This window comes from Mustela nigripes, chromosome 12 (genome assembly GCF_022355385.1).
Source record: "Mustela nigripes isolate SB6536 chromosome 12, MUSNIG.SB6536, whole genome shotgun sequence".
Taxonomy (NCBI): domain Eukaryota; kingdom Metazoa; phylum Chordata; class Mammalia; order Carnivora; family Mustelidae; genus Mustela; species Mustela nigripes.
The window spans coordinates 91,773,918-91,797,051 of record NC_081568.1 but is presented as its reverse complement, the minus strand read 5'-3'; positions in this window follow the sequence as shown (position 1 = coordinate 91,797,051).

Here is a 23,134-nt window from a genome sequence, read left to right as displayed (position 1 = left end):
TAACAATAGTTCTCTTCCAGTCCATGAGCATGGAATGTTTTTCTTTGCATCATCTTCAATTCCTTTCATCAGTGTTTTACAGTTTTCAAGGTAGAGGTTTTTACTCCTTTGGTTGGGTTTATTTTGAGGTTATCTTACTGTTTCTATTGCAGTTTAAATGGGATTGGTTCCTTGATTTCTTTTTCTGCTGCTTCATCTTTGGTGCATAGAAATGCAACAGTTTTCTGTATGTTGATTTTGTATCCTGTGATTTTCTAAATTCATATAAATTCTACCAGGGATTTTTTTGTTTGTTTATTTTTGTTTTGTTTTGTTTTTTGATGGTCTTTTGGGTTTTCTATGTAGAGTTATCATGTCATCTGCAAATAATGAAGTTTGAATTCTTCCTTGCTAATTTTGGATATCTTTTATTTCTTTTTTTGTCCAATTACTGAGGCTAGGACTTTGAGTACTAAGTTAAATAATAGTGGTGAGAGGTGGACATCCCTGTCTTTTTCCTGACTGTAGGAAAAGCTCTCAGTTTTTCCATTTTGAGGGTGATAAGAGCTCAAGGTTTTTTAGATGTGGCTTTTATGATGTTGAGGTATATTCTCTCTAGTTAGTTTTTTAAGTTATTTTCAACTCTAAGTCAATAATGACATAATTTGTACACAGAATCATCCTCTGGGCCATCAAAGCATTTGCAAGATTAGGCATTTTTAAAAGTTTTCCTATTTAACTGTTGCCTGACTCCATAAACAAAATAAAGCAAAAATCCCCCCAAACAGTTTTAAGATATGTTCCAACTTATGAGATAATAAAATGTGGGGTAAAATTAATACTTGGTTAGTTGTTGAAAAACAGCTTAAAGTATTGAGCGAGTATAGTGCATGAGAAGTCACAACAATTTTATGAAGATGACTAGTCTACAGTGAGCCCCAGTTTTATAAGAGAGTGAAGCATTGTCTCATACTAATTTATTGGTATCCTTAGCTATTTAACAACTCACGTATTAAGTACAGAATAATTTTAATTACTCTGGATAAATATTTCACATTCTGAATTTTATTTAAGCAGTGTCTTTGGCTTGGTTTTTCACAAATGCTACAGGTTTAGGGAGATAAAAGAGTTTGAATACACAAAAACCATGATGCTGGCCTAGTGAGCTTCTACAATGTGCAGAGGGCAGGCAGATAGAGCAGATGCTTGTGTGTGCTTGAACAAACGTTAGACTAAATAAAAAGGGAAATAGATCTTGCTGTATGCTCATAATACTAAGTGAAGAATCTCCTTGATTTTCCTTTTTCCTTTCTTAGCGGGGTGTACATGTTTCATAGGTAGATGATGACAATCCTTTTATCATTAAATACAGAAACATGTGTGATTCTTGCTTTTCTTCTGAGCTTTATTAATTGTCTTGGCTTCTAAGACTATAGATTTGTATGCACAAATCAACTTGGGATTATCTGCTAGTATCTTGTATCCTTGTATTCCAACTTGTATTCCAAGCTCAGGCATTTCTCATAATCTGATTTGCTAAACTAGTAAATGTCAGAGGACCTGCTCATCCCAGCCACAGTGGACCAGTCTTTCAAACAAGGATGTTTAGAGGACGATTACCTGAAATACACAGGTTTAAAAATTATGTCATTTGAGAAATTACAAGGACAAAGTCAGGGAATGTTTAGTTTTAAAATAAAAGGAAAGTGGTAAAGAAAATAAATACTTCTTGAATAGTTTATAGTGTACAGTGTAGGCCACACTAACTTTGGATGACTTCAAGAAGTAGAACCAAAGATGGAAAAAGTGTTAGGTTCAGACTAAGGGCATATGCTCTTGTGGTTATTGCTACTCAAAGATGGAATAGCCTGCTTCAAGTATTGTGAATTTCCAGTTACTTAAAATATTAAATTCTAGGATGGACAACAGTCACTAAGGATGATACCATGGTGACTCAAATATCAATAGGTAAATTAACTCGGGGACTTACCAACATCTCTGCCCCCATCAGCTTTTATGATACTCAGGTAGTAAGATAAATACAATAAAGGTAATATATCTTGGCTTGCAGGCTAAAAATAAATAATGATATGTGATACTACTTTGCTATGTGTTGAGATAAACTTTCTGAGAAGGCTTGTTCTTTTAATTATATACTCTACTCTGAATCTTTATTCTTTGTGTCTTTTTCCATATTTTTGGTTGAATATCATATGATTTTTTATGGGGTACTCTGTGGGTCTTTCACTAGTATTTTCTGTATTTGTACCATTCTAGTTGATTTAATTATATATAATTAATATCTATTTATATATAAATAATATATAACATAATATCTATGTATAATTAAATTTATATTATATTATAGTTTATAATATATATTAATTATATCAATAGGCAGTACTATGCTATTTTATGCATAATTTTAGTAGAAAAGTTACATAATTTTTTTGTTTACTTCGTGAAAAGTCCTACTGAAATGTGAGTTCCTTAAATTTACCCACTCAACAAATAATATTTTAACTCATTCTATACCAGACAACTCATGGATCCCAATTGTTGACAGAAAATTCTCCATGGATTTTTGGTGTTCCTACATATTCTAGGCTTTCTGAGTAAAGGACATATTTGAATAGCAAATAGCCTTGGAGTCTGGAGATAGTGTGTAGAACTCTCTCTCTTCTTGTGGAAGTTCCAAGGAAGAAAAAGATAAGGCCTTCTCCTTGGCCTCTCTGCTGGTATTTGCTCACATTTCAGTGTAATAAATCTGGACAAACCTTCCCTTACCCCTAGAGGAGTTTCCTACACTCCAGATAAATGAGTAATATGGGCAAACACATGTGCCAGTAGTCTCTTGAAGTTTTTTTTTTTTTTTTAAGTTTCCTAAATTTGGGGTTCCTCTCTTATAGTACATACCACTGCACATGTAGACAAATACCTACCCCTTATTTCATCAGCTGTGGTATTGCCATAACAAATGGTCTGTTTCTTTGACCCAGAGATAATATGCCTAAGTATGAAAACCTGTGTTGTGCTAACCTCTACAGCTTGCAAGTAGGATCAATCTCAGACTCTTGATAATTTTTGGCTTAAAAATGCTCTGTGCATATGTGCACATCAATATGCATGAAAGCACACCATGTGTATACAGGAGCAAGGGGAGGAAACAGGGAAGATATGGACATGAAATAAGTCATTACATTCTAAAATTGGATAACTCCTGAAAAACAAAGTGCTATAGGAGCACAGAGGAGGAAACAGATTGCAAGACTAGTGAATATAAAGTATTTTAAACTGGCTGGTAAAGTATCAATTCGGTGCAATTTGAAATAAGATGATGGAAGAGTTCTATTGTTAAATCTGTCCAGTCACCTAGGAAATTTATCTTTCCACAACATGAAATTAAAGATTTCTCTGCCTCTTACTTTGTCTGTAGTGAGAGCTTTTTCCCCAATGCCTTATTCCTGCATCTTATCTGAATTACTTGGCTTTATATCCTTGTGGACAACAAATGATGACCTCCTGTTTCTCACTGTTCTTCTTACTTACCAGATGACGTAGGGCTTCCTGTGACCCTCAGGCCTCCTTCATGGTTTGTATAAGAAGAGCGTTGTACATTTTGCACTTTGCTCTGAGAGCTAGTCCTTTAAATGACAGATATCAGAGTTAGGGAAACAAATAGAAAAAGCAGATCAGAGTCGTATCACCTACATTTTCTAATGGAAGAGTCAGTTATCATTTTCCCCCACCAGTGAGAAACTCCTGGGCATCTTGCTAAGTGCCAAAAAGGAACCAACTGTTCAGTGCTTTCAGATGTAGTGAGAAGAACTATTTTAATCTTCCCTGTAATAGATGTATCAGATAACTTTAGTTTATTTAGTTATTTCCTCTCTCTCTCTGTCTTTAGGTCCTGGAACACTGGCAAAAATCCATTTCCAAATATTTAGTTTCATTTCTGTATTCCCCTGTCTGGGAACAGTGGGGCTAAGGTTGGAGTGATGAACACATGGCTTCCTTAAGCAAGCAGCTGACTGAAGGTGATTGCTAGAATATGTATGGTTCCTGCAGAGCCCCCACTTTCACTCTCCCCTCCCATAGCCACCCTTAATGAGCAGACCTGTCTCCATTCCCATAAAGTGCTGCAGGAGGGATATAGTGGTGTGGGCAACAGCCCAAGAGACTGGCCGCCTCCTATAGTGCATGGCTGAGCCATGATAATCAGCATAGACTTAGAGACCACATAGGTCTCACAGTGAGTTTGGAGTCACAGTATCCATGTGAGTTTGGAGCTCAGAGGTAATGGTTTAATAATGACTCAACACCCAAGAAAATTTCAGAAAGATGGAATATTCCTTTATATTGATTAGCCTATACGCAGCCATGGACTTTGCATTCCAGGTATATGGTCAAGTACAGAAGCTGACTGTTTTATACAGACTCACCATTCCATATCCAACAACTATTCTAGACACATGACAGACTGAATAGATCATTCCAATTATACTGTCCCTAATCATCCACTATTTCCCACCTGCACCTGAGAAAGACCTCGATCCTACTTTCTAACCTCTGGGGCTTAGAACGCATAAGGCATGGGAAGTTGTGATAGCCCTGAGGCCTTTGTGAATACTTCTACCCTATGAAATGTTGTGGTATACTTTTCCAAAGTGCAGCTGAGCTTGGTTTTCAAAATGATTATTACATCTAATGAACATGAACTTGTACCTGAGCAGTGATAATAATAGCTATTCCTTGTTGAGTTTTTACTATTCAAAAAGTACTTCTATAAAGTACTAGTGCCATATATATATGTATATTTATGTTTGTATAAGATTCTATATATATATATATATATATATGTAATTGTAAATACAAAATTATTTCATCCTTACAATAATACTATGAGATAGGTCTTATAATTATCTCTGTATAATAGATGAGAAAAGAGAAAAGCAAAGGGGTAAGTATCTTGCCTGGGATTGTAAAGCCAGTACTGGGAGAGTCAGGTAATAATCCTGTGCAACTGGACTCCAGAATTCTCATTCTTAACCAGTATTTCTGACTAAATTTCTGATTTATCAAATATTGCCTGATAGGTTGCAGGAAAAGTGACTTCTTTTGTTTAGCATTTATCATGTGCTTCTTAAATCTAATACAGTGTTTAAAGAGGGTATAATATCATTTGTTTCTCAATCATGTATTTCTCAATCTGTAATAGGAATAAACTTTTGAATGAATTAGATAATTTCTTTCAAAACTTCTAAAATGTAAGAAGACCATCATATTTTTCTGTAACAAACATAACATTCAGTTGATAACAGAACTTTCTGGTCTACCTCCCTGAAAGAGGAGTTAGGGCTAGTATAGTCCTCTCATGCTTCCAGAATCAAAAAAGTCTCACAAAGCATTGAAACCAGCACAATAATACATAGACACATACATTGCAGGTACATATCCATACATAATATATTGTAGCATTATTAGTATCCTCGCTAAAGGCGCCTTGTCATTGACTATAATGACCATTTTTGAAAACCAAGCTCAGCTGCACCTGGGGAAAATACAGAATTTTACAAGACAGATGTCAGAAATATTATTTGGGCTAAAGAATAAAGTAATAGCAGAAGAATCCTTTGTTCTAGAGGCTTTTTATCCACAAATTCCTGCCTTCTTGTTTATTTTCAAAGCAATCAAAATATCAAGTGTAAAAATCCAAAAGTCTCCTTTGATTGTAGAAAGTAAGTAAAACAACTCCCCAAGTGAAACTTCCGTGCGTGATAATTGAGCAGTCTCTGCACTGGCCCTTTCACCTCTAAGGTATTAAGATAAATCAAGTTTACTGAAGTCTACTAGAGAAGAGAAGAGTAATCATACAAAAGTCAATATGTATAGAAAGTTGACATGAATAATTCAGATAGGTAGGAAAACTTTCTGAAATACCCTTGGCGTCTAACACAGAGATCTGGCATTATCTCCCCAAGACAGAATGTTTGCCTATGACTTTTCTGCATTCCTTCCATTATCCTAATTGCTTTACAGAAAAGGTTTTTAGACTTGAATGTACATTTCCACTTGGGGAGATTTAAACGTACACTTACCTGGGCCAGAGCTTCTGTTTTAATTGATTTAAAATATGGCCTGGGCATTGAAGTTTAGAAAAGTTCCCCACATAATTGTATATACAGCAGAAGTTTAAAACCACTGCTTTAGAGTAACTCTGTCTTGTCTTTATTTCCATACCCAAAACACCTTCTCTGTGAGCTCCCTCCCCTTCCTGTACAATTTCTCTCCTCTTGTTCCAGCCAGTCAGACCTAAGAGGTGTACATATTGCAAGTTGCTCCTACCTAGGAGATATTAATTCACATTATTTGCATGATAACTGGTAGGTTCTTAATATTCCTAGAAATAGTATACCTATTTTTTTTTAAAAAGAATGTACTTATTGTAGAAGCACATAGTTTTTAGTGACTAGTAAATGCAGATTATGACTGATAAATCAATTTGTTGATTTATCAAAGTGATAAATCAGTTTGAGTATTTTTAAATGATATTTTAAAAAGAAAATTCCAGAAAGAGTAAAAATTTTTCGTACTGACATAACATAGAGGAGCAGACTTATATTTGCTGGCGTGTTAACTATCTCTGAAAATAATACTTCACAGTCATAAAAATTTTGTCAAACATTGAGTAAAAATAAAGTTAGGCAATTTTTTTCCTGCAAGATTTTTTGAGTAGTTAATTGGATACTATGCATTGTGACTTGTGAAATGTACTGGATTATTCAACATTCTCAAACTTACTTGGGCCCTTTTATTATTATTTTTTAATTTTTTTTATTAATTTCTTTTCAGCATAGCAGAATTCATTGTTTTGTACCACACCCAGTGCTCCATGCCATACGTGCCCTCCATAATACCTACCACCAGGCTTACCCACCCTCCCACCCCCCCACCCCTTCAAAACCCTCAGATTGGTTTTTAGAGTCCATAGCCTCTCATGGTTCATCTCCCTTTCCAATTTCCCTCAACTCCCTTCTCCTCTCCATCTCCCTATGACCTCCATGTTATTTGTTATGCTCCACAAATAAGTGAAACCATATGATAATTGACTCTCTCTGTTTGACTTATTTTACTCAGCATAATCTCTTCCAGTCCTGTCCATGTTGCTACAAAAGTTGGGTATTCGTCCTTTCTGATGGAGGCATAATACTCCATAGTGTATATGGACCACATCTTCCTTATCCATTCGTCCGTTGAAGGGCATCTTGGTTCTTTCCAGAGTATGGCCCGTAGCCATTGTTGCTATAAACATTGGGGTACAGATGGCCCTTCTTTTCACTACATCTCTATCTTTGGGGGTAAATACCCAGTAGTGCAATTGCAGGGTCATAGGGAAGCTCTATTTTTAATTTCTTAAGGAATCTCCACACTGTTCTCCAGAGTGGCTGCACCAATTTGCATTCCCACCAACAGTGTACGAGGGTTCCCCTTTCTCCACATCCTCTCCAACACACGCTGTTTCCTGTCTTGCTAATTTTGGCCATTCTAACTGGTGTAAGGTGATATCTCAATGTGGTTTTAATTTGAATCTTCCTGATGGCTAGTGATGATGAACAGTTTTTCATGTCTGATAGCCATTTGTATGTCTTCATTGGAGAAGTTTCTGTTCATGTCTTCTGCCCATTTTTTGACATAATTATCTGTTTTGTGTGTGTTGAGTTTGAGAAGTTCTTTATAAATCCTGGATATCATCAGCCTTTTGTCTGTACTGTCATTTGCAAATATCTTCTCCCATTCCGTGGGTTGCCTCTTTGTTTTGTTGACTCTTTCCTTTGCTGTGCAGAAGCTTTTGATCTTGATGAAGTCCCAAAAGTTCATTTTCACTTTTGTTTCCTTTGCCTTTGGAGACATATCTTTTGTTTGTTTGTTTGATATAATTTTTTATTTTTTATAAACATATATTTTTATCCCCAGGGGTACAGGTCTGTGAATCACCAGGTTTACACACTTTACAGCTCTAACCAAAGCACATACCCTCCCCAATGTCCATAATCCCACCCCCTTCTCCCAAACCCCTTTTGGAGACATATCTTGAAAGAAGTTGTTGTGGCTAATATCGGAGAGGTTACTGCCTATGTTCTCCTCTAGGATTCTGATGGATTCCTGTCTCACGTTGAGGTCCATTTCGAGTTTAACTTTGTGTATGTGTAAGAGAATGTATGTAAATATGTATAAGAGAATGGTCGAGTTTCATTCTTCTGCATATAGCTGTCCAATTTTCCCAGTACCATTTATTGAAGAGACTTTTTTCCACTGTATATTTTTTCCTGTTTTGTCAAAAATGATTTGACCATAGAGTTGAGGGTCCATATCTGGGCTCTCTACTCTGTTCCACTGGTCTATGTGTCTGTTTTATGTCAGTACCATGCTGTCTTGGTGATTACAGCTTTGTAGTAAAGCTTGAAATCAGGTAACATGATGCCGCCAGTTTTGTTTTTCTTTTTCAACATTTCCTTAGCAATTTGGGATCTCTTCTGATTCTATACAAATTTTAGGATTATTTGCTCCAGCTTTTTGAAGAATACTGGTGGAATTTTGATCGGAATGGCATTAAAAGTATAGATTGCTCTAGGCAGTATAGACATTTTAACAATGTTTATTCTACCGATTACTTGGGCCCTTTTAATATTAGTTAAGGAAATGAATTTTTAGAGCACTGTTCTCTTCTGCTGTTTTCTTTGTTTGTTTTGTTTTGTTTGGGTTTTTTTTTTTTTTCTTGTCCTTCTGCTTGAAGCCAAGAAACTTAAAAATTTAAAAAAAGAAAAAGTCCCTTTATTAGGGAGCTACAGGAGCAATAGAGTATTAGGAATACAAATAGAAGTGAAAGATTTATGGAAGATCTCAAATACCATGAGGACAAGTTTAGTTCCAGAAGAGAATTTAGTTTGTCCTGTGTGTGGTACCTAGATGAACTAAACTATTGATAGAGAACATTGCATATAAATGAATTCCTTCATATATTCTTACAGATGCCTGGTAAAGCTGTATAGATGAGCTTACTGGGTTTAAAACTTTCAGATAGTTGGATAACTTTCATATAGACACCTTTCATGTAGTTGGGAAACTATTTATTTTTCTTTCTCTAAATCTAGGGTGCTTCGTGGTATCTTCAGATTATAACATTTCAGTAGTGTTGATAAATGTAGTACTTATATGATTATTTAAGGCAGTTAGGGCAAACCTCTAATCTGTGGCTTGTGGAAATGCAGCTAGTGTGGAAAATCTTGTAGTCGTTCTTCAAGAACTAAAATATGGAATTGCCATTTGGCCCAACCATTCCATTCCTTGGTATATACTGAAAAAAACTGAAAACAGAGACCGAAACAGAAACCTGCATGCCCACATTATTCCCAGTAGCCAAAAGGTGGAAACAAACCAAATGACATTTAACGGACAGGTAGATAACAGATGGAATATTAACCATGACATGAAGGGGCCACTGATATATGCTACAATGAATGAACCTTGAAAACACTATTTTAAGTATGCCAGATGCAAAAGAATAAATATTGTATGATTCTTTTAAGAAACATCTAGCATAGGCCAATTCGTAGAGATAGGGAGTACATTAGTGGTTACTAGGGGCTGAGAAGAGGGTGAAATGAGGGGAATTGTTTAAGGGCCTTGGGATTTCTATTTGGCAAAATGAAAATGATTTTTAAAGAGGTCCTGGTTAGGGGAACATACAAACTTGCAAGCATAGTAAGTGACACTTGAATTGTACACTTAAAAATGGTTAAAATAGGGCGCCTGGGTGGCTCAGTGGGTTAAGCCGCTGCCTTCGGCTCAGGTCATGATCTCAGGGTCCTAGGATCGAGTCCCATATCGGGTTCTCTGCTCAGCAGGAAGCCTGCTTCCCTCTCTCTCTCTCTCTGCCGGCTTCTCTGCCTACTTGTGATCTCTGCCTGTCAAATAAATAAATAATTAAAATCTTTTTAAAAAAATGGTTAAAATAAATGTTTTATTATGTAGATTTTACCATGATAAAGACATGCGAAAATAATTTAGTGGTTTAAAATAGAGTTCTTATATGCGCTCATGGTGCTGCAAGTTAGGAATTCAGCCTGTTTAGTTGGGGAGTTCGGCTTCATGTATTGTCAGCAGGTTTTCTCATGAGTCAGTTGGTGGCTAGGACTCCAACGTCCTAAAAGGTTTCAGTTCAAGACCTATGTTGTGCCACTTTGCAATACTGAGAAGTGAAGCATACATCATTCTTGTCCCCTAGTAATGTTAATTTCAACTGATAACATTTTCTTTGCATGAGCATTTGCCATCTCTAAAAGCTCCCCCATCCCCACATACCTTACTTCATTTCACAAGAATTCTTGGGCATTTTTTTCTCCATGTGATCTTAATTTTTTCAGGTCATTTTTCACTGTATGGAACAATATTTGAGATGAGAGACCCAGGATTAACAGGTTCTGTCCTAGTCTTTGACTCTTCAGATAAAGGGCCAGTGATCTCCTCATTTGTTTGGCTGATAAAGAATAGTTCCAGCTTATATATAATAAAAAAAGAAAAACTACATGAATAAAAAGAACTCAGGTGAATGCTTACTGAATATTTCATATGTGCCACACAATCAAGCACCTTACAAGCATCCTATCATGAGATACTTAAAATAGCCCTTTAAATTAGGTACAGATCTGTCCCTATTTTATAGATAAGGCCAATGAGGCTTATCATGTATCCAAAGTCACCCAGCAAGTAAGGACCAAGAGTTGAAACTGGGCCTGATGACTCTGGAGCCTATACTTTTTAATTGCTATTATACCTCCTCATCACAGAAGTCTCTAGTTTTGTACTCATGGTCTTATTCTCTTCTTATTCTCAAGAGTTTCAAGAGAGTTCTACTTTAGAGCTACTGTGTAGGGAACATGTGAATCAGCTAATCCTTTGTTGCTGAAAACAAAACATCTCCACCATCATTTTCAGAGTAAATGGGGTATATTAAGGGATACGAATATAAGACAATAACAATAAAATATCTGTGGCAGGAAGCAAGTCAGAACTCTGGTTATTTAAAGGCTCTCCTCAAATGATCCTTCCCAAGTCTGCTGGGAGGTGATCCTGGGACAAGTCATGGCTGATGCCTTTAATCATACTCTTTGCAGCATTAGCCAGGCCTCTCATTTTGGGGCAAGAATGCATAGCTTTACTGCATATGTAAAGTAGAACTGAGATGCAACATAAAGATTCAAAGTCAGGTGCGGTCATGCAGGTTGTCCAGAAGACACAGGATTCTTTATATGCAGAAAAGGGAAGGTGCTTTTACAGTGCAAATAAATGTGATACTTCTACATAAAGATGAGTTTGGATATTTACTGAGCTGGTTCTTCTTCACCTTCATGTAATTAAAAACAATAAGTATGTTTTATTGTTTTACTTGAAAAAAAGTTGGTTGAGCATCAGCTGGGAAGCAAACACTGGTAAGCACTGGGAAACAGATTTGGATTATTTTGAAGGCAATATGAACATATTATAATGATAGATTAAACGGAGAGTTTGAAAATCCATATATGAAGGCAAAATGAAAAAAAAAAAAAAGATTTAGGAGTTCTTTTTAACAGCTGCTTCCCTAGGGAGGACAAGTTCAATTTCATTCTAAACAGATAATGGAACGTACAAATTTAGTTGTTCAGATTAGTGAAACAAAGGTTGTTGGATTTTTGTACTGGTGTGGGTTCAATAAATTTCTTTCCCTCTGCCCTTAGAGTTAGGGTAAGTGGTACATAAGATATTCCAAGTCCCTTGAATGAAAGCTGAGGACACGTTTTGTGAGAGGGAATGGTGGGCCTAATTTGAGGAAAACTGTAACATGTGACTGTAAGAATACTATAGATAGGGGCGCCTGGGTGGCTCAGTGGGTTAAAGCCTTTGCCTTTGGCTCAGGTCATGATCCCAGGGTCCTGGGATGGAGTCCTGCATCCTGCTCAGCAGGGAGCCTGCTCCCTCTCTCTCTCTGAGCCTGCTTCTCTGCCTACTTGTGATCTCTCCCTCTGTCAAATAAATAAATAAAATCTTTTAAAAAATAAGAATACTATAAGGCATTTATTTCAGTTGCTAGTTCTTACTAGGTAGAGTTTAAATCAGTTTTTGTTCATTTCTAAAGTTCATGAGAAACACCTGAAAATTGAGGTATACCTAAATTTTTGTTCCCTTGAGATTTAAAAACACATGTGAAGCAGGTAGAAAGTATGCAATTATTGCCATGAAGTGATGGCAACAAGGAAACTAAATCTCACAGGAAACACAGGCAGAATTCTCACTCAAACTGCATTTCTACTGAGGGTTACATAGTGCTCTGTCCTACATCATCCTAATTTCGGAACCGTGGCTGACAGAGCACCCATTCTGGGACATTGCATGTACCCTTTACGGAAGAAAAAGTGTCAAAGCACAGCTTCTGTTCAGAAAAACCACAGATCACTTCCCCTTGCATTTTATTGGCTAAAGAATGTCACATGGCTACAGGTGATTTTAGAAGGGTGATTAATTATAATACTATCATGTGGCTGAAAGATGAGAAAGAACCTGCTCTTTGTTAACTTCCTCAGTGGCTATTGGATGTGAAGTTTGCGTTTTACTTAACACAACGTTAGCTTTTATGATACACAAAATGTCTACCACGTTGTCAAAAATTAAAAAAGAAGGATGTTCTGCAATGACTTGTCAATATCACCTTTCCAACCCATCCTATGGTAGGCTAAAGAAAACAGGAAGAAAAGCAGAAATGTCATTGTAATTCATTTTTGCTAAAACGTACCTTAACATAGGTCACCTTGGGTCAGTTTTAAATGGAAGCAGGTATGTTCACACTAGTACCCAGAGCTGTGTGCTTTGGAACTCAATTTAGGTATCATACACAGCAAAAATCTTGAGGCATAAGTCATCCTTTAGGAATTTTGAGTAATGGAAAATAGGATGTAAGAAAAAAAGTGTAACAAATTGTAAGTGACCAGAACAGTCCACTGAAGAAGAAAGTAATGTGTATTTAACAGGGAGCTTGTTGGCAAGCATGGAGGGAAGAAGAAGAAGAGGTCTGTAAATGCAGTTTCTGCTGTGCCCTGCCCATGGCACCTCACCTGTCAAGTAGCAATCAGGAGATGCCTCAGCAATCAGCATTGCACAGCCTTGGGATTTAAAAAGAAAGAAAATAACATCCTACAGTTCCCTGACTTGCATGTCAATTATTCCATTTGCCAAAGCATAACAAAGTGTGAATCATATCTAGATTTAGTATGGTAAAAATTCACTGAAAGATAGGACTACAGAAATAATATTTGGGAAGGAGAGGGAAAAAAAAAAAAAAAAAAAAGATGTTCTCAGCTCTCCAGGGTGATCCTTGAAACCAGACCTGACAAAACAGAGCATATTATCTATTCTGCACATCTACACATCCAAAAATGACTTGCAAAATATGTAGGTTTTCTATCCTAAGCCTTCTGGGCCCGAATCATGTGAACAACACCTTGCATGTATTTGTAGTAGAGGAGGGAGAGGGTGAAAATGGCAAAGGAGTTAAGACAGAGACAAATACTAAATTTTTGGTCAGTGAATGAAAGTCCTTAAATGGACATTTTTATAGACCTTTCTCTGTGGTTAAGTTATAGCAAATCAATCCATTAAAGATTTTTAACTGTATCAATCATCTTTATTAAATGATTGGTGAACAGGGCAGTAGCCCATCCAGCAAGTAGAAGGGAGCTTGAAGGAGTTACACAAAATGGAAGTTTTTATATGAAGGAGGGTAGGGCAAGAAAGTTACTAATAAAGAAAGGGATTGTTCCAGACAAGATTGCTTTCTCTTAGTGGAGAAGAGCTGAGGTTCTCACCATGCAGATAACCTCATCTTCCTCTGGGAAATGGAAAGGGCTCCTATAGCAGATGACTTCACCAGCACTGATGAGAAATCTCCTGACTGACCAGGAGATTTTGGGGGAGGTTGAAACTACAATTAGATTAGTTATTAAGCTGGTTTGGGGGCTCAGTCTAAATGATGCTGTTTTGAGCCTAGGTTTTTCTTTTTAATAATTCCAGGACAATGACTCTTTGGATTTAGTACTGCTTTCTTTTGTAAGATTTGAATCCACATTTGTTTGTTAAATCCACCCAGGTTTCTTAGGGAACATCAGCAGCACAATGGTCTACATTACTCTTGAGAAGGCTCAGTGGGTATCATACAGAACATTTGTCAAGTGCTAAAACTCCAAGCAGTGAACAAAGACATAGGACGAGTAAATCTCAGACTTTTAAAGATACTTTTGTTTTTACAAAACAGAGTGCTTGTGATCCAGGCGACAAGATCATATTAAAAAGACACATTAAAAATATTCATTGAATTTAAATGTAAAGTTTTATTTATCTTGTATTAATTAAAAGAGATTTCTATTGATCCTTGCCACATGCCTATGAGTCTATGACTTTTTTAGGAAACCAGCTAAGAACTAAACATTTGAGGCCATTGACTTGAAGTCAGGAAGCCAGGCAATAAGGCGATCTTGGTATGCACTCACCATCTAATTTTCGGTCCAGGCTTGTTTCCACTATGCTAAACTTCCATTCTCTCTGATACCTAATACTAGATACTAATTCTTCTCCCTTTTTAATTTTATTTTATTTTAAGATTTTAATTATTTATTTGACAGATCACAAGTAGGCAGAGAGACAGGCAGAGAGAAAGGGAGAAGCAGGCTCCCTGCTGAGCAAAGAGCCTGATGCAGAGCTCCATTCCAGGACCCTAGAATTATGACATGAGCCAAAAGCAGAGGCTTTAACCCACTGAGCCACCCAGGTGCCCCATGCTGCTCCTTTTTAAATTCTCTCTTCATGCAGTTTGTCTAGGAAGTAAAAAACATTCCTGTTGACGGTGGTAACAGGAGAGCACTATTCACTATGTTGTAACTTGATTAGTTTTGTTGACCATAGTTCTTATTTCAAAGGGCATTGGACTATGTCTTATTGTCAACCAAATATATATACATATATTTTTTCTGGGTATATTTCTTTTTTTATTTATAATTTTTTATTAACATATAATGTATTATCAGCCCCAGGGGTACAGGTCTGTGAATCGCCAGGTTTACATACTTCACAGCACTCACCCTAGCACATACCCTCCCCAGTGTCCATACCACCTTCTCCCTACCCCCCTCCCCCAGGTAACCCTCAGTTTGTTTTGTGAGATTAACTGTCTCTTATGGTTTGTCTCCCTCTCGATCCCATCTTGTTTCATTTATTCCCTTCCTACCCCTCAACCCCCCCACGTTGCCTCTCAACTTCCTCATATCAGGGAGATCATATGTTAAATGTCTTTCTCTGATTGACTTATTTTGCTAAGCATAATACCCATCCACATCGTTGCAAATGGCAGGAGTTCATTTATTTTGATGGCTGCATAGTATTTCATTGAATATATATACCACTTCTTCTTTATCCATTCATCTGTTGATGGACATCTAGGTACTTTTCAGAGTTTGGCTATTGTGGACATTGCTGCTATAAACTTTCAGGTGTACATGCCCCTTCAGATCACTACATTTGTATCTTTAGGGTAAATACCCAGTAGTGTGATTGCTTGGTCATGGGGTAGCTTTATTTTCAACTTTTAGAGGAACCCCCATGCTGTTTTCCAGAGTGGCTGCACCAGCTTGCATTCCCAGTGCAACAGTGTAGGAGGGTTCCTTTTCCTCTGCAACCTCACTAGCATCTGCCAATTTCCTGACTTGTTAATTTTAGCCATTCTGACTGGTGTGAGTGGTATCTCATTGTAGTTTTGATTGGTATTTCTTCGATGCCAAGTGATGAGGAGCACTTTTTTATATGCATGTTGACCATCTGGATGTCTTCTTCGCAGAAATATCTGTTCATGTCCTCTGCCCATTCCTTGATTGGATTATTTGTTCTTTGGGTGTTGAGTTTGCTAAGTTCTTTATAGATTTTGGACACTAGCCCTTTATCTGTTATGTCATTTGCAAATATCTTCTCCCATTCTGTCAGTTGTCTTTTGGTTTTTTTAACTGTTTCCTTTGCTGTGCAAAAGCTTTTATCTTGATGAAGTCCCAATAGTTCATTTTTGCCCTTGCTTCCCTTGCCCTGTTCCTAGGAAGAAGTTGCTGCGGCTGAGGTCCAAGAGGTTGCTGCCTGTATTCTTCTCAAGGATTTTGATGGATTCCTGTCTCACATTGAGGTCCTTCACCCATTTTGAGTCTATTTTTGTATGTGGTGTAAGGAAATGGTCCAGTTTCATTCTTCTGCATGTGGCTGTCCAATTTTCCCAGCATCATTTGTAGAAGAGACTGTCTTTCTTCCATTGGATATTATTTCCTGTTTTGTTGGAGATGAGTTGACCGTAGAGTTGAGGGTCTATTTCTGGGCTCTCTATTTTGTTCCATTGATCTATGTGTCTGTTTTTGTGCCAGTACAATACTGTTTTGATGATTACAGCATTGTAATAGAGCTTGAAGTCTGGAATTGTGATGCTACCAATTTTGGCTTTCTTTTTTAACATTCCTCTGGCTATCTGGGGTCTTTTCTGGTTCCATATACATTTTAGAATTATTTATACATTTTTTGAAGAAAATGGATAGTATTTTGTTATGTATTGCATTAAATGTGTAGCTTGCTTTAGGTAGCATAGACATTTTCACAATATTTGTTCTTCCAATCCATGAGCATGGAATATTTTTCCATTTCCTTGTGTCTTCCTCAATTTCTTTCATGAGCACTTTATAGTTTTCTGAGTACAGATTCTTCGTTTCTTTGGCTAGGTTTGTTCCTAGGTATCTTATGGTTTTGGGTGCAATTGTAAATGGGATTGACTCCTTAATTTCTCTTTCTTCTGTCTTGTTGTTGGTGCATAGAAATGCAACTGATTTCTGTGGATTGATTTGATATCCTGACAATTTACTGAATTCCTATATGAGTTGTAGCAGATTTGTGTGGAGTCTTTTGGGTTTTCCACATAAAGTATCATATCTTCTCTAAAGAGTGATAGCTTGACTTCTTCTTTGCTGATTTGGATGCCTTTAATTTCTTTTTGTTGTCTGATTGCTGAGGCTAGGACTTCTAGTACTATGCTGAATTGCAGTGCTTATAATGGACATCCCTGCCGTGTTCCTGACCTTAGTGGAAAAGATCTCAATTTTTCTCCATTGAGAATGATATTCACTGTGGGTTTTTCATAGATGGCTTTAATGATATTTGGGTATGTACCCTCTTTCCCTACATTTTGAGGAGTTTTGATCAGGAAGGGATGCTGTACTTTGTCAAATGCCTTTTCAGCATCTATTGAGAATATCATATGGTTCTTGTTCTTTGTTTTATTAATGTATTGTATCACATTGATTGATTTGCAGATGTTGAAGCAAGCTTGCAGCCCTGGAATAAATCCCACTTGGTCATGGTGAATAATCCTTTTAATGTACTGTTGGATCCTATTGGATAGTATTTTGATAAGAATTATTGCATCTGTGTTCATCAAGGATACTGGTCTGTAATTCTCTTATTTGATGGATTTTTGTCTTGTTTTGGGATCAAGGTAATGCTGGCCTCATAAAATGAGTTTGGAAGTTTTCCTTCCACTTATATTTTTTGGAAAAGTTTCAGGAGAATTGATTTCAGAAGAATTAATTCTTCTTAAAATATTTGTTAGAATATCCCTGGGAAATCTGTGTGGCTCTGGGCTCTTGTTTGTTGGGGGATTTTGGATGACTGCTTCAATCTCCTTACTGGTTATGGGTCTGTTCAAGTTTTCTCTTTCTTCCTGGTTCAGTTTTGGTACTTTATATGTCTCTAAGAATGCATCCATTTCTTCCACATTGTCAAATTTGCTAGCGTATAGTTGTTCATAATATGTTCTAATTGTTTGTATTTCTTTGGTGCTGGTTGTGATTTCTCCTCTTTCATTCATGATTTTATTTATTTGGGTCCTTTCTCTTTTTTTTTTTTTTTGATAAGTCTGGCCAGGGGTTTATCAATGTTATTAATTCTTTCAAAGAACCAGCTCCTAGTTTCATTGATTTGTTCTGTTTTTTTTATTTCTATTTTATTGATTTCTGCTCTGATCTTTGTGATTTCTCTTCTCCTGCTAGGTTTAGGCTTTCTTTGTTGTTCTTTCTCCAGCTCCTTTATGTGTAGGGTTAGGTTGTATATTTGAGATCTTTCTTGTTTCTTGAGAAAGGCTTGGATCACTATATACTTTCCTCTTAGGACTGCCTTTGCTGTGTCCCACAGATTTGAAGAACTGTGTATTCCTTATCATTTGTTTCCAGGACTTTTTTCAATTATTCTTTAATTTCCTGGTTGACCCATTCATTCTTTAGTAGGATGCTCTTTAGCCTCCATGTATTTGAGTTCTTTCTCTTTTTTTATTTATTTTTTTAATTTTTTTAATTTTTTAATTAATTTTTTAATTTTTTTTATTTTTTTTAAATTTAATTTGTTTTTATTTTTTAAATTAAAAAAAAATTTTTTTTTGAGTTCTTTCTAACTTTCCTCTTGTGATTGAGTTCTAGCTTCAGAACATTGTGCTCTGAAAATATGCGGGGAATGATCCCGATCTTTTGATACTGGTTGAGACCTGATTTGTGACCCAGGATGTGATCTGTTCTGGAGAATGTTCCACGTGCACTAGAGAAGAATGTGTATTCTGTTGCTTTGGGATGGAATGTTCTGAATATATCTGTGATGTCCATCTGGTCCAGTGTGTCACTTAAAGTCTTTTTTCCTTCTTGATCTTTTGCTGGATGATCTGTCCCTTTTGGGGGGGGGGTAAATTCCCCTATTGTTATTGTATTATTGTTGATGTGTTTCTTTGCTTTTGTTATTAATTGGTTTATGTAATTGGCTGCTCCCATGTTAGGGGCATAGATTTTTAAAATTGTTAGATCTTCTTATTGGACAAACTCTGTAAGTATAATATAGTGTCCTTCCTCATTTCTTATTATAGTCTTTGGCTTAAAATCTAATTTATCTGACATAAGGATTGCCACCCGTTTTCTATTGATGTCCATTAGCATGATAAATTGTTTTCTATCTCTTCACTTTAAATCTGGTGGTGTCTTTGGGTCTAAAATGCATTTCATGCAGACAGCAATATTGGTGGGTCCTTTTTTTTTTTTAATCCATTGGGTATTAAATGGATTTAATGTGTCTTTTGACTGGAGCATTTAGCCCAATTACGTTCAGGGTAACTATTGAAAGATGGGAATTTAGTGCCATTGAATTGTGTATAAGGTGACTGTCACTGTATATTGTCTCTGTTCCTTGCTTGTCTACTACTTTTAGGCTTTCTCTCTGCTTAGAGGACCCCTTTCAATATTTCCTGTAGAGCTGGTTTGCTGTTTACAAATTCTTTTAGTTTTTCTTTATCTTGGAAGATTTTCATCTCTCCTTCTATTTTCAATGATAACCTAACTAGATATAATATTTTTGGCTGCATATTTTTCTTATTGTGTGCTCTGAATATTATCATGCCAGTTCTTTCTGACCTGCCAGGTCTCCGTGGATAAGTCTGTTGCCAATCTAATATTTTTAACATTGTATGTTACAGATTTCTTGTTCTGGGCTGCTTTCAAGATTTTCTCTTTTTAACTAAGACTTCACTTACTTCACTAAGTAAGTTTTACTCTTAGATGATGGATGTGGACCTATTGATTTTGAGGGGGGTTCTCTGCGCCTTCTGGATTTTAATGCTTGTTCCCTTTCCTATATTGGGGAAATTCTCTACAATAATTTGCTCCAATATACCTTCTGCCCCCCTCTCTCTTTCTTCTTCTTCTGGAATCCCAATTATTCTAATATTGTTTTGTCTTATGGTATCACTTATCTCTAGAATTCTCCCCTCATGGTCCAGTAGTTGTTTGTCTCTCTTTTGCTCAGCTTCTTTATTCTCCCTCATTTGGTCTTCTATATCACTAATTCTCTCTTCTGCCTCATTTATCCTAGCAGTAAGAGCCTCCATTTTTCATTGCACCTCATTAATAGCTTTTTTAATTTCAGCTTGGTTAGATTTTAGTTCTTTTTTTTCTCCAGAAAGGGCTTTTATTTATCTAGACAGGGTTTCTCTAATATCTTCTATGCCTTTTTCAAGCCCAGTTAGCACCCTGAGAATTGTTATTCTGAACTCTAGATCTGACATATTACCAATGTCCACATTGATTAGGTCCCTAGCCTTCGGTACTGCCTCTTGTACTTTTTCTTGGTGGTGATTTTTTCCACCTTGTCATTTTATCCAGATGAGAATATATGAAGGAGAGAAAGAGTGGCCAAATCCCCAGAAAAATGTACGCTAACCAAATCATAAGAGACCCCAAATCAGGGGCAGAAGAAATGGGATAAAAAGAAGTTTAAAAAATTTTTTAATTAAAAAAATATATATTAGACATATTATACATTTATATATATTTTTATATCGAATTTATATATATATCTTAGATTAGATATATATATGTAGATATATATTAGATCTAAGATATATATATATATATATATATATATATATATATAATATATATATAATATATTAGACTGGATCAATAGAACAGAGCCACCCACTTAATTTTGGGTGTGTTTTGGTCTCTTAGAAGAAACTACCTTCCAAAATTTTAAAGAAAGAAAAACGTATATACATACACAAAAATAAGAGTAAACAGGATGAAGGATGAAATGTGACTGTAAAGATGAAAATTTAAAAAAAATCTAAAAAAGGAGTTGATAAGTTGGTTGGAAAAAAAAAGAAAACGAAAGTGGAGAGAATTTGTTCAGGCTGAGACTTGAACAAAGCCCTCTGCTAGATTTAGGGTATAATTTGACCTATTAGAAGAAATTGTATCCCAAAAATTTTTGAAGAAAAAACCCTATATGTATTAAAAAATAAAGCTAGGTGCAATTAAGATAAAATATGATTATAATAATGAAGGTTTAAAAAGATTTTTTAAGAAAGGTATTATTAAGGGACGCCTGGGTGGCTCAGTTGGTTAAGCAGCTGCCTTCGGCTCAGGTCATGATCCCAGCATCCTGGGATCGAGTCCCACATCAGGCTCCTTGCTCGGCAGGGAGCCTGCTTCTCCCTCTGCCTCTGCCTGCCATTCTGTCTGCCTGTGCTCGCTCTCTCCCCCTCTCTCTCTCTGATAAATAAATAAAATCTTAAAAAAAAAATGAAAGGTATTATTAAGATAAACTAGTTAAAAAACATTAAAGGAGGAAAGAGGAAAAGTTTAAAAAGTTAGAATAAGAAAAAATTTTTTTTAAATTTAACTAACTTCGCAATACTAAAGAATCATGGGGAGAAAACCATGAAATCCATGCTTTGCTTTCCCCTCCTCTGGAATTCTGCTGTTCTTGATCAGTGAGCTTGTTCTTGGCTAGATGTTCTTGCTGATATCCTGAGGGAGGGTCCTGATGTCATGATTCAAATGTCTTTGCCTGAGGTGGAATTGCATTGCCCTTGCCAGGTGCCAGGCTAAGTAATCTGCTTGGGTTCACTCTCAGGAGCTTTTGTTCCCTGAACACTTTCTGTAGAGCTCTGGAGAATGGGAATGAAGATGGCGGCCTCCCAATCTATGGCCCAGAGGAGCTGAGAGTTCAGGGCCCCACTCCTCAAGTGCGCTCTCAGAGAAAAGCAGTCAATCCCTCCCATCTTCCTTGCCTCTGGCCATCCTCCACGCTCACTGGGCCTGTGACCTAGCATTTCTGTCTCTGGCACAAAGTCCTGTTTGGAGTCTCCAAACCCAGCAGATTCCTACCTCCAGAGAAGAAAGGCAGGTTTCCCCAGATCTGCCACTTGTGTGGTCCCTGCTCAAAGACCCTTAAACTGAGGATCACAGTTTAAGGTAGCCCCAAGCTGAGAGCTCACTCCTCAGCTCTGTCTCTGTAGTTGGCTTCCCGCTCTGACACTTTCGAGCTTTGCTACACTCAGACACCCCTGATCCTTCTGCAACCCCACAGGACCTGAGACCACACTGTCCCTGCGAGGGCTCCACCCCCACTTAGCCTTGGGAACAATGTGCCTCAGTGGAGCAGACTTTTAAAAGTACAAATTTTGTGCTCCATTGCTCTGCAGCTTGCCAGGAGCTGGCCCCTCCCACTGCAGTCTATCTTTCCATCACTTCAAATTCACATGACTTCCTGTCTTAAATGAAGCAAAAGGGATTCTTCATACCAGACAGTATTGATTGAAGAAATGCTCAAATGCATTATACAACCAAATACAATATAAATGAAATAATTGCATCCAAGAATTACATATGAAAGATCTCTGCTCTGGGAAGAAAGAATGGTCACCCAAATTGACTTCTGTTTATTAATAATCACGAGAACTATTATATACTGAATACTTCTCACTACACAAAGTATTAAGAATTTTGTAAACCTATATATTTTTTTAAAATATTTATTTATTTATTTGCTAAAGAGAGCAGGGGGAAGAGCAGAAGGAGAGGGAGAAGCAGATCCTGCACTGATTGCAGATCCCTACATGGGGCTCGATCCCACAACCTTGAGAACATGACCTGAGCTGAAATTGGGTTGGACTCTTAACTGACTCAGTTGCCCATGTGCCCAAGTACTTTGTAGAACTATCTTATATAACTCTTAGTGAACTTTTATGAAATACCAGTATCTCAATTTTATAGATGAGAATGTAAAACAGAGCCAAAGTAACATGCTCAAAAATCATGATTAGAAAGTGACACATTCAAAATTTGTTTGAATTCTATGTCATTCCAAGATGTAGCATTTTCTCTATGTTTTAAATAAACTTCTTGCTCTTAGATAATCAATAAAATCATTTCTTAAAGACATAGAGTTTTGAACTCAGTATTTCAATTTATCCTCTGTGTTTTTATATCATTCTTATTAGAAGCATAATAAACTATTCTTAAGAAAGTTTATGGTGAAGACCAACTATATCAGTGCAATATTCTTTTTTAAAAAGGGGAGGCATTTGCTTTGAGACTGTTGAGGGAGAAGAAAACTTTCTTACTTCTTTGACTTGTTTGGTATAAATCAACTTTCTAAATCTTTGTAATATGTTATAAGGAACTAGATTTATCCTCTGCCCTGAAATTAAAAAAAAAAAAAAAAAAAAAAAAAA